General features: G+C 39.1%; 12 non-coding genes and 16 pseudogenes across 12 annotated transcripts; all 28 read right to left on the reverse strand.

The window, feature by feature from the left end:
* Window position 1: 1 nt before the first annotated feature.
* Window positions 2-121, reverse strand: LOC114774414 (uncharacterized; annotated as a pseudogene).
* Window positions 122-266: 145 nt separating this feature from the next.
* On the reverse strand, window positions 267-385 carry LOC114774411 (5S ribosomal RNA). Its single transcript, XR_003744821.1, has one exon. It is a non-coding gene; the product is annotated as a 5S ribosomal RNA (ribosomal RNA).
* A 405-nt stretch (window positions 386-790) lies between these two features.
* LOC114774425 (uncharacterized) lies at window positions 791-908 on the reverse strand (annotated as a pseudogene).
* Window positions 909-1,054: 146 nt separating this feature from the next.
* On the reverse strand, window positions 1,055-1,163 carry LOC114774413 (uncharacterized; annotated as a pseudogene).
* A 137-nt stretch (window positions 1,164-1,300) lies between these two features.
* On the reverse strand, window positions 1,301-1,419 carry LOC114774422 (uncharacterized; annotated as a pseudogene).
* Window positions 1,420-1,562: 143 nt separating this feature from the next.
* On the reverse strand, window positions 1,563-1,680 carry LOC114774408 (5S ribosomal RNA). The gene has a single exon (XR_003744818.1). It is a non-coding gene; the product is annotated as a 5S ribosomal RNA (ribosomal RNA).
* A 142-nt stretch (window positions 1,681-1,822) lies between these two features.
* Window positions 1,823-1,941, reverse strand: LOC114774404 (5S ribosomal RNA). The gene has a single exon (XR_003744814.1). It is a non-coding gene; the product is annotated as a 5S ribosomal RNA (ribosomal RNA).
* Window positions 1,942-2,085: 144 nt separating this feature from the next.
* LOC114774407 (5S ribosomal RNA) lies at window positions 2,086-2,204 on the reverse strand. Its single transcript, XR_003744817.1, has one exon. It is a non-coding gene; the product is annotated as a 5S ribosomal RNA (ribosomal RNA).
* A 139-nt stretch (window positions 2,205-2,343) lies between these two features.
* Window positions 2,344-2,461, reverse strand: LOC114774429 (uncharacterized; annotated as a pseudogene).
* A 144-nt stretch (window positions 2,462-2,605) lies between these two features.
* Window positions 2,606-2,724, reverse strand: LOC114774432 (5S ribosomal RNA). The gene has a single exon (XR_003744825.1). It is a non-coding gene; the product is annotated as a 5S ribosomal RNA (ribosomal RNA).
* Window positions 2,725-2,868: 144 nt separating this feature from the next.
* Window positions 2,869-2,977, reverse strand: LOC114774421 (uncharacterized; annotated as a pseudogene).
* Window positions 2,978-3,114: 137 nt separating this feature from the next.
* LOC114774423 (uncharacterized) lies at window positions 3,115-3,233 on the reverse strand (annotated as a pseudogene).
* A 143-nt stretch (window positions 3,234-3,376) lies between these two features.
* On the reverse strand, window positions 3,377-3,495 carry LOC114774406 (5S ribosomal RNA). The gene has a single exon (XR_003744816.1). It is a non-coding gene; the product is annotated as a 5S ribosomal RNA (ribosomal RNA).
* A 143-nt stretch (window positions 3,496-3,638) lies between these two features.
* On the reverse strand, window positions 3,639-3,756 carry LOC114774409 (5S ribosomal RNA). The gene has a single exon (XR_003744819.1). It is a non-coding gene; the product is annotated as a 5S ribosomal RNA (ribosomal RNA).
* Window positions 3,757-3,900: 144 nt separating this feature from the next.
* LOC114774431 (5S ribosomal RNA) lies at window positions 3,901-4,019 on the reverse strand. Its single transcript, XR_003744824.1, has one exon. It is a non-coding gene; the product is annotated as a 5S ribosomal RNA (ribosomal RNA).
* A 136-nt stretch (window positions 4,020-4,155) lies between these two features.
* Window positions 4,156-4,274, reverse strand: LOC114774417 (uncharacterized; annotated as a pseudogene).
* A 144-nt stretch (window positions 4,275-4,418) lies between these two features.
* LOC114774405 (5S ribosomal RNA) lies at window positions 4,419-4,537 on the reverse strand. Its single transcript, XR_003744815.1, has one exon. It is a non-coding gene; the product is annotated as a 5S ribosomal RNA (ribosomal RNA).
* Window positions 4,538-4,681: 144 nt separating this feature from the next.
* LOC114774428 (uncharacterized) lies at window positions 4,682-4,789 on the reverse strand (annotated as a pseudogene).
* A 135-nt stretch (window positions 4,790-4,924) lies between these two features.
* Window positions 4,925-5,043, reverse strand: LOC114774424 (uncharacterized; annotated as a pseudogene).
* A 144-nt stretch (window positions 5,044-5,187) lies between these two features.
* On the reverse strand, window positions 5,188-5,306 carry LOC114774427 (5S ribosomal RNA). Its single transcript, XR_003744823.1, has one exon. It is a non-coding gene; the product is annotated as a 5S ribosomal RNA (ribosomal RNA).
* Window positions 5,307-5,450: 144 nt separating this feature from the next.
* On the reverse strand, window positions 5,451-5,569 carry LOC114774415 (5S ribosomal RNA). Its single transcript, XR_003744822.1, has one exon. It is a non-coding gene; the product is annotated as a 5S ribosomal RNA (ribosomal RNA).
* Window positions 5,570-5,706: 137 nt separating this feature from the next.
* On the reverse strand, window positions 5,707-5,825 carry LOC114774419 (uncharacterized; annotated as a pseudogene).
* Window positions 5,826-5,968: 143 nt separating this feature from the next.
* On the reverse strand, window positions 5,969-6,077 carry LOC114774430 (uncharacterized; annotated as a pseudogene).
* A 144-nt stretch (window positions 6,078-6,221) lies between these two features.
* On the reverse strand, window positions 6,222-6,340 carry LOC114774416 (uncharacterized; annotated as a pseudogene).
* Window positions 6,341-6,477: 137 nt separating this feature from the next.
* Window positions 6,478-6,596, reverse strand: LOC114774420 (uncharacterized; annotated as a pseudogene).
* Window positions 6,597-6,740: 144 nt separating this feature from the next.
* On the reverse strand, window positions 6,741-6,849 carry LOC114774426 (uncharacterized; annotated as a pseudogene).
* A 144-nt stretch (window positions 6,850-6,993) lies between these two features.
* On the reverse strand, window positions 6,994-7,112 carry LOC114774412 (uncharacterized; annotated as a pseudogene).
* Window positions 7,113-7,255: 143 nt separating this feature from the next.
* Window positions 7,256-7,374, reverse strand: LOC114774410 (5S ribosomal RNA). The gene has a single exon (XR_003744820.1). It is a non-coding gene; the product is annotated as a 5S ribosomal RNA (ribosomal RNA).
* Between the last annotated feature and the right edge of the window lie 2,998 nt (window positions 7,375-10,372).

Below are 10,372 nucleotides of genomic sequence, written 5' to 3' on the forward strand. Positions count from 1 at the left end.
AAGCTTACAGCACCTGGCATTCCCAGGAGGTCTCCCATCCAAGTACTAACCAGGCCCAAGCCTTCTTAGCTCCGAGATCAGACGAGAGACCGGGCGTTCTTGGGTTGGTATGGCCGTAAGCAATCTCTGCTTGAAAATCTTGGACTTTAAAAAACCTAGGCTTGAAAACCATATCACCAGAGTGAAAATACCTCTAAATTACTTTAGAAAAAAACTAACAAAGCGATGCAAAAAAACTTCATTTTAAAAAGTTTTTCAACAGTTAAAGCTTACAGCACCTGATATTCCCAGGAGGTCTCCCATCCAAGTACTAACCAGGCCCAAGCCTTCTTAGCTTCCGAGATCAGACGAGACCGGGCGTTCTTGGTCTGGTATGGCCGTAAGGCAATGTCTGCTTGAAAATCTTGGACTTTAAACAAACCTAGGCTTGAAAACATATCACAGAGTGGAAAATACCTCTTAACTTACTTTAGAAAAAAACTAACAAAGCGATGCAAAAAAACTTCATTTTTAAAAAGATTTTCAACAGTTAAAGGGACCTGGCATTCCCAGAAGGTCTCCCATCCAATTACTAACCAGGCCAAGCCTTCTTAGCTTCCGAGATCAGACGAGACCGGGCGTTCTTGGGTGGTATGGCCGTAAGCAATCTCTGCTTGAAAATCTTGGACTTTAAAACAACCTAGGCTTGAAAACATATCACAGAGGTGAAAATACCTCTTAACTTACTTTAGAAAAACATAACAAAGCGATGCAAAAAAACTTCATTTTTAAAAAGTTATTCAACAGTTAAAGCTTACAGCACCTGGCATTCCCAGGAGGTCTCTCATCCAAGTACTAACCAGGCCCAAGCCTTCTTAGCTTCCGAGATCAGACGAGACCGGGCTGCTTGGGCTGGTATGGCCGTGAAGCAATCTCTGCTTGAAAATCTTGGACTTTAAACAACCTAGGCTTGAAAACATTATCACAGAGTGAAAATACCTCTTAACTTACTTTAGAAAAAACTAACAAAGCGATGCAAAAAAAACTTCATTTTAAAAAGTTTTTCAACAGTTAAAGCTTACAGCACCTGGCATTCCCAGGAGGTCTCCCATCCAAGTACTAACCAGGCCCAAGCCGTCTTAGCTTCCGAGATCAGATGTTCTTGGGCTGGTATGGCCGTAAGCAATCTCTGCTTGAAAATCTTGGACTTTAAACAACCTAGGCTTGAAAACATATCACAGAGTGAAAATACATCTTAACTTACTTTAGAAAAAAACTAACAAAGCGATGCAAAAAAACTTCATTTTAAAAAGTTTTTCAACAGTTAAAGGACCTGGCATTCCCAGGAGGTCTCCCATCCAAGTACTAACCAGGCCCAAGCCTTTTTAGCTTCCGAGATCAGACGAGACCGGGCGTTCTTGGGCTGGTATGGCCGTAAGCAATCTCTGCTTGAAAATCTTGGACTTTAAACAACCTAGGCTTGAAAACATATCACAGAGTGAAAATACCTCTTAACTTACTTTAGAAAAAACTAACAAAGCGATGCAAAAAAATTTATTTTAAAAAGTTTTTCAACAGTTTAAAGCTTACAGCACCTGGTATTCCCAGGAGGTCTCCCATCCAAGTACTAACCAGGCCCAAGCCTTCTTAGCTTCCGAGATCAGACGAGACCGGGCGTACTTGGCTGGTACGGCCGTAAGCAATCTCTGCTTGAAAAACTTGGACTTTAAACAACCTAGGCTTGAAACATTCACAGAGTGAAAATACCTCTTAACTTACTTTAGAAAAAAACTAACAAAGCGATGCAAAAAAACTTCATTTTAAAAAGTTTTTCAACAGTTAAAGCTTACAGCACCTGGCATTCCCAGGAGGTCTCCCATCCAAGTACTAACCAGGCCCAAGCCTTCTTAGCTTCCGAGATCAGACGAGACCGGGCGTTCTTGGGCTGGTATGGCCGTAAGCAATCTCTGCTTGAAAATCTTGGACTTTAAAAAACCTAGGCTTGAAAACATATCACAGAGTGAAAATACCTCTTAAATTACTTTAGAAAAAAACTAACAAAGCGATGCAAAAAAACTTCATTTTAAAAAGTTTTTCAACAGTTAAAGCTTACAGCACCTGCTATTCCCAGGAGGTCTCCCATCCAAGTACTAACCAGGCCCAAGCCTTCTTAGCTTCCGAGATCAGACGAGACCGGGCGTTCTTGGTCTGGTATGGCCGTAAGCAATCTCTGCTTGAAAATCTTGGACTTTAAAACAACCTAGGCTTGAAAACATATCACAGAGTGAAAAATACCTCTTAACTTACTTTAGAAAAAAACTAACAAAGCGATGCAAAAAAACTTCATTTTAAAAAGATTTTCAACAGTTAAAGGACCTGGCATTCCCAGAAGGTCTCCCATCCAAGTACTAACCAGGCCCAAGCCTTCTAGCTTCCGAGATCAGACGAGACCGGGCGTTCTTGGGCTGGTATGGCCGTAAGCAATCTCTGCTTGAAAATCTTGGACTTTAAACAACCTAGGCTTGAAAACATATCACAGAGTGAAAATACCTCTTAACTTACTTTAGAAAAAAACTAACAAAGCGATGCAAAAAAACTTCATTTTAAAAAGTTATTCAACAGTTAAAGCTTACAGCACCTGGCATTCCCAGGAGGTCTCTCATCCAAGTACTAACCAGGCCCAAGCCTTCTTAGCTTCCGAGATCAGACGAGACCGGGCGTTCTTGGGCTGGTATGGCCGTAAGCAATCTCTGCTTGAAAATCTTGGACTTTAAACAACCTAGGCTTGAAAACATATCACAGAGTGAAAATACCTCTTAACTTACTTTAGAAAAAAACTAACAAAGCGATGCAAAAAAACTTCATTTTAAAAAGTTTTTCAACAGTTAAAGCTTACAGCACCTGGCATTCCCAGGAGGTCTCCCATCCAAGTACTAACCAGGCCCAAGCCGTCTTAGCTTCCGAGATCAGACGTTCTTGGGCTGGTATGGCCGTAAGCAATCTCTGCTTGAAAATCTTGGACTTTAAACAACCTAGGCTTGAAAACATATCACAGAGTGAAAATACATCTTAACTTACTTTAGAAAAAACTAACAAAGCGATGCAAAAAAAACTTCATTTTAAAAAGTTTTTCAACAGTTAAAGGACCTGGCATTCCCAGGAGGTCTCCCATCCAAGTACTAACCAGGCCCAAGCCTTTTTAGCTTCCGAGATCAGACGAGACCGGGCGTTCTTGGGCTGGTATGGCCGTAAGCAATCTCTGCTTGAAAATCTTGGACTTTAAACAACCTAGGCTTGAAAACATATCACAGAGTGAAAATACCTCTTAACTTACTTTAGAAAAAAACTAACAAAGCGATGCAAAAAAATTTATTTTAAAAAGTTTTTCAACAGTTAAAGCTTACAGCCCCTGGTATTCCCAGGAGGTCTCCCATCCAAGTACTAACCAGGCCCAAGCCTTCTTAGCTTCCGAGATCAGACGAGACCGGGCGTACTTGGGCTGGTACGGCCGTAAGCAATCTCTGCTTGAAAAACTTGGACTTTAAACAACCTAGGCTTGAAAACATTTCACAGAGTGAAAATACCTCTTAACTTACTTTAGAAAAAAACTAACAAAGCGATGCAAAAAACTTCATTTTAAAAAGTTTTTCAACAGTTAAAGCTTACAGCACCTGGCATTCCCAGGAGGTCTCCCATCCAAGTACTAACCAGGCCCAAGCCTTCTTAGCTTCCGAGATCAGACGAGACCGGCGTTCTTGGGCTGGTATGGCCGTAAGCAATCTCTGCTTGAAAATCTTGGACTTTAAAAAACCTAGGCTTGAAAACATATCACAGAGTGAAAATACCTCTTAAATTACTTTAGAAAAAAACTAACAAAGCGATGCAAAAAAACTTCATTTTAAAAAGTTTTTCAACAGTTAAAGCTTACAGCACCTGATATTCCCAGGAGGTCTCCCATCCAAGTACTAACCAGGCCCAAGCCTTCTTAGCTTCCGAGATCAGACGAGACCGGGCGTTCTTGGTCTGGTATGGCCGTAAGCAATCTCTGCTTGAAAATCTTGGACTTTAAACAACCTAGGCTTGAAAACATATCACAGAGTGAAAATACCTCTTAACTTACTTAGAAAAAAACTAACAAAGCGATGCAAAAAAACTTCATTTTAAAAAGATTTTCAACAGTTAAAGGACCTGGCATTCCCAGAAGGTCTCCCATCCAAGTACTAACCAGGCCCAAGCCTTCTTAGCTTCCGAGATCAGACGAGACCGGGCGTTCTTGGGCTGGTATGGCCGTAAGCAATCTCTGCTTGAAAATCTTGGACTTTAAACAACCTAGGCTTGAAAACATATCACAGAGTGAAAATACCTCTTAACTTACTTTAGAAAAAAACTAACAAAGCGATGCAAAAAAACTTCATTTTAAAAAGTTATTCAACAGTTAAAGCTTACAGCACCTGGCATTCCCAGGAGGTCTCTCATCCAAGTACTAACCAGGCCCAAGCCTTCTTAGCTTCCGAGATCAGACGAGACCGGGCGTTCTTGGGCTGGTATGGCCGTAAGCAATCTCTGCTTGAAAATCTTGGACTTTAAACAACCTAGGCTTGAAAACATATCACAGAGTGAAAATACCTCTTAACTTACTTTAGAAAAAAACTAACAAAGCGATGCAAAAAAACTTCATTTTAAAAAGTTTTTCAACAGTTAAAGCTTACAGCACCTGGCATTCCAGGAGGTCTCCCATCCAAGTACTAACCAGGCCCAAGCCGTCTTAGCTTCCGAGATCAGATGTTCTTGGGCTGGTATGGCCGTAAGCAATCTCTGCTTGAAAATCTTGGACTTTAAACAACCTAGGCTTGAAAACATATCACAGAGTGAAAATACATCTTAACTTACTTTAGAAAAAAACTAACAAAGCGATGCAAAAAAACTTCATTTAAAAGTTTTTCAACAGTTAAAGGACCTGGCATTCCCAGGAGGTCTCCCATCCAAGTACTAACCAGGCCCAAGCCTTTTTAGCTTCCGAGATCAGACGAGACCGGGCGTTCTTGGGCTGGTATGGCCGTAAGCAATCTCTGCTTGAAAATCTTGGACTTTAAACAACCTAGGCTTGAAAACATATCACAGAGTGAAAATACCTCTTAACTTACTTTAGAAAAAAACTAACAAAGCGATGCAAAAAAAATTTATTTTAAAAAGTTTTTCAACAGTTAAAGCTTACAGCACCTGGTATTCCCAGGAGGTCTCCCATCCAAGTACTAACCAGGCCCAAGCCTTCTTAGCTTCCGAGATCAGACGAGACCGGGCGTACTTGGGCTGGTACGGCCGTAAGCAATCTCTGCTTGAAAAACTTGGACTTTAAACAACCTAGGCTTGAAAACATTTCACAGAGTGAAAATACCTCTTAACTTACTTTAGAAAAAAACTAACAAAGCGATGCAAAAAAACTTCATTTTAAAAAGTTTTTCAACAGTTAAAGCTTACAGCACCTGATATTCCCAGGAGGTCTCCCATCCAAGTACTAACCAGGCCCAAGCCTTCTTAGCTTCCGAGATCAGACGAGACCGGGCGTTCTTGGGCTGGTATGGCCGTAAGCAATGTCTGCTTGAAAATCTTGGACTTTAAACAACCTAGGCTTGAAAACATATCACAGAGTGAAAATACCTCTTAACTTACTTTAGAAAAAAACTAACAAAGCGATGCAAAAAAACTTCATTTTAAAAAGATTTTCAACAGTTAAAGGACCTGGCATTCCCAGAAGGTCTCCCATCCAAGTACTAACCAGGCCCAAGCCTTCTTAGCTTCCGAGATCAGACGAGACCGGGCGTTCTTGGGCTGGTATGGCCGTAAGCAATCTCTGCTTGAAAATCTTGGACTTTAAACAACCTAGGCTTGAAAACATATCACAGAGTGAAAATACCTCTTAACTTACTTGAGAAAAAAACTAACAAAGCGATGCAAAAAACTTCATTTTAAAAAGTTTTTCAACAGTTAAAGCTTACAGCACCTGGCATTCCCAGGATATCTCCCATCCAAGTACTAACCAGGCCCAAGCCGTCTTAGCTTCCGAGATCAGACGTTCTTGGGCTGGTATGGCCGTAAGCAATCTCTGCTTGAAAATCTTGGACTTTAAACAACCTAAGCTTGAAAACATATCACAGAGTGAAAATACCTCTTAACTTACTTTAGAAAAAAACTAACAAAGCGATGCAAAAAAACTTCATTTTAAAAAGTTTTTCAACAGTTAAAGCTTACAGCACCTGGCATTCCCAGGAGGTCTCTTATCCAAGTACTAACCAGCCCCAAGCCTTCTTAGCTTCCGAGATCAGACGAGTCCGGGCGTTCTTGGGCTGGTATGGCCGTAAGCAATCTCTGCTTGAAAATCTTGGACTTTAAACAACCTAGGCTTGAAAACATATCACAGAGTGAAAATACCTCTTAACTTACTTTAGATAAAAACTAACAAAGCGATGCAAAAAAACTTCATTTTAAAAAGTTTTTCAACAGTTAAAGGACCTGGCATTCCCAGAAGGTCTCCCATCCAAGTACTAACCAGGCCCAAGCCTTCTTAGCTTCCGAGATCAGACGAGACCGGGCGTTCTTGGGCTGGTATGGCCGTAAGCAATCTCTTCTTGAAAATCTTGGACTTTAAACAACCTAGGCTTGAAAACATATCACAGAGTGAAAATACCTCTTAACTTACTTGAGAAAAAAACTAACAAAGCGATGCAAAAAAACTTCATTTTAAAAAGTTTTTCAACAGTTTAAGCTTACAACACCTGGCATTCCCAGGAGGTCTCCCATCCAAGTACTAACCAGGCCCAAGCCATCTTAGCTTCCGAGATCAGACGTTCTTGGGCTGGTATGGCTGTAAGCAATCTCTGCTTGAAAATCTTGGACTTTTAACAACCTAAGCTTGAAAACATATCACAGAGTGAAAATACCTCTTAACTTACTTTAGAAAAAAACTAACAAAGCGATGCAAAAAAACTTCATTTTAAAAAGTTTTTCAACAGTTAAAGCTTACAGCACCTGGCATTCCCAGGAGGTCTCATATCCAAGTACTAACCAGGCCCAAGCCTTCTTAGCTTCCGAGATCAGACGAGACCGGGCGTACTTGGGCTGGTACGGCCGTAAGCAATCTCTGCTTGAAAAACTTGGACTTTAAACAACCTAGGCTTGAAAACATTTCACAGAGTGAAAATACCTCTTAACTTACTTTAGAAAAAAACTAACAAAGCGATGCAAAAAACTTCATTTTAAAAAGTTTTTCAACAGTTAAAGCTTACAGCACCTGGCATTCCCAGGAGGTCTCCCATCCAAGTAGTAACCAGGCCCAAGCCTTCTTAGCTTTCGAGATCAGACGAGACCGGGCGTTCTTGGGCTGGTATGGCCGTAAGCAATCTCTGCTTGAAAATCTTGGACTTTAAAAAACCTAGGCTTGAAAACATATCACAGAGTGAAAATACCTCTTAACTTACTTTAGAAAAAAACTAACAAAGCGATGCAAAAAAACTTCATTTTAAAAAGTTTTTCAACAGTTAAAGCTTACAGCACCTGGTATTCCCAGGAGGTCTCCCATCCAAGTACTAACCAGGCCCAAGCCTTATTAGCTTCTGAGATCCAGATTATATCAGATTTGCATTTAGGCATCTAGACGTGGTGAAAACAATTTTCTGAAGTCCAAACCGGTCATTAGAATTTGGGTAAAAGAATATTTAAGTTGTTTTGGACGAGACACAGTTGGAGTTTTTAGAAACTGGTGATCTACTGTCATGCACAACCATATGTAGGGTTTACCAGGTCTGAAAAAGAGAAAAGATCCGGTTAGCAACAGTTGTGTAGACAAAAAGCCTTGTTGATGTCACAGGATAAAGGGCAGACTCAAAATGTCAGAACAACCAATGTATGTGGACAGTGTTGGGGAGTGACGGAATGCATGTAAGTAGTTATAATAATATACTTTATGTCAAAAATGATTGATGGCATATCTGTATGAGGAAAAAGCGCGTGATTTATGACCATCTACCCTTCTACATTCAAGCCTTCTCCACCGGACACCGTGCGCGTAATTTATGACCTCCTTCCCTTCTCCCCTTCTCCACCGGACACCCTGCGCGTAATTTATGACCTCCTTCCTTCCTTCCCCCTCCAGACATCTGTTATGCAAGACAAAGCATGCTCCCGCGATGTCCATTCTTACATAAACACTTAGACAGGCTTTTAAAAAAAAACAGATGTCTTATCACTTGTTTACAAACTGGCTGTTGTGGGAGAGGTCATAAACCGGTATACCGCTACTTTTAAAACAGAAACCTTATTTTTAAGTGTATGGTTTTACTCAACTACTGTTTCAGTGTTTAACACGTTTAAACACAATACTTACACAAACTTATTTTAAAAATACAAACGCATACGCTATTCATATACTGACTGAATATGGTAGAATCCCATTTTGTATGTAGGAAGCATCACAGCACCTTCTGGCCCCACTCTATTGCTCTCTCCCTTGTGTCGCTTTACAGATGTCATATACACTTAGACTAACTTTTAAAACATGTTTCCTTATCACTTGTTTACAAGTTGTTTTCAGTCGTTTTTTTCAAAAAGATACATCACACAATGGTATGTAGGAGGCATCACATCACTGACACGCACACACACACACGCGCGTGCACACACACACACACACACACAGACTTTTTCTTTTTCTTGCTAAAATAAAACTAATAACACTGTTTTATGAACAAACCTTTCTCACAGAAACGTTAACAAACTATAATTTCTATTTAATTGAACCACACACAGACTTCTGTTTATCAAACTGATTTATTTATGAACATGAATAAACTTCTCAAATCCTACTTTAAAACCACTATTCTTTTTAATCATATTTTTTTTTTTTTTTTTCCACTTTGGATTATGTAATGATAATATTGAAAAATATACCTACACACTTCTAACCACTTTTTGTAGTTGTTGTAGTTCACATCAGACATATATATATTTTAGACACGATTTTTAATTTTATTATCAAGTAACTTTCTCAAAATTTCTAAATAAATTTCTTATGTTAACAATTTCATATTTTCTAAAATCGTATCAAGGGGTCTGATTTTTAGAGAGGGGGGTTGCGACTTTTAGGGCTATAATATCAAGAATTTAAAGTTTCAGTTATTTTTTTCTACAGTATATTTGTATTTTTTTAAACCTTCTGATGCTGAAGGGCTTCACTGTTCATAGATTTACTATTTGTATGATTGACACACAACACACACACACACACACACACACACACATACAGAAAACAGACTTTTTCTTTTCCTTGCTAAAATAAAAACTAATCGTCACGCTGTTTATGAACAAGCCAGAGGTATTTCATTTATGGTTTTCAGATGATATGACACACAAAACGTTAATAAACTATAATTTTTATTTAGTTGAACCATACACAGGCTTTTGTTTATCAAACTGATATATTTATGATCATGAACATTTTTTTTTTTCAAGATTCTTTTCAGAAAATAAAATCCTACATTATTAACAATGTTAATTTCCTCTGAAACTATCCCAGCTTGTGACCGCTCCTCATTGGCAGTAACAAGATCTTCACCACCCAGCAGATAACCAACTACTATTTAGTGCTCGCTTGAAACTGATGTTTGCAAAAATGACCATTGTTGGTGGTTTACGACCCCTCACATCAATGACACAGACCCACAGTTCACACACCCTTAGACTATCTTTTAAAACAGAAACCTTGTTTTTCACTCAAGGTTTTAACTCAACCATCAGTCATTTTCCAAAAGATACATCACATAATGGTATGTAGGAAGCATCACACCATTGACACAGGACATAACCTGTACACACACACACACATACACAAACAGACTTTTTCTTTTCCTTGCTAAAATAAAACTAATCATAATGCTGATTTATGAACATGCCTGAGGTATTTCATCTATGGTTTTCAGATGATATGACACACAAAACGTTAATAAACTATAATTTTTCTTTAGTTGAACCATACACTGATTGATAATGAATAAACAAACAATGAATTACATAATGTTTTTAACACCTTCTGTTTTTCTACGAAAAGGTTTTAAGGTGCAGTAGGACTTTTATCAAACTGATATATTTATGAACATGAAAATGTTGTATTTTTTTTTCAAGATTCTTTTCAGAAATAAAATCCTACATTTATTAACAATGTTAATTTCCTCTGAAACTATCCCAGCTTGTGACCGCTCCTCATTTGCAGTAACAAGGTCTTCACCACCCAGCAGATAACCAACTACTATTTAGTGCTCGCTTGAAACTGATGTTTGCAAAAATGACCATTGTTGATTGTTTACGACCCCTCACATCAATGACACAGACCCACAGTTCACAC

Source organism: Denticeps clupeoides, unplaced genomic scaffold (assembly GCF_900700375.1).
Source record: "Denticeps clupeoides unplaced genomic scaffold, fDenClu1.1, whole genome shotgun sequence".
NCBI lineage: Eukaryota > Metazoa > Chordata > Actinopteri > Clupeiformes > Denticipitidae > Denticeps > Denticeps clupeoides.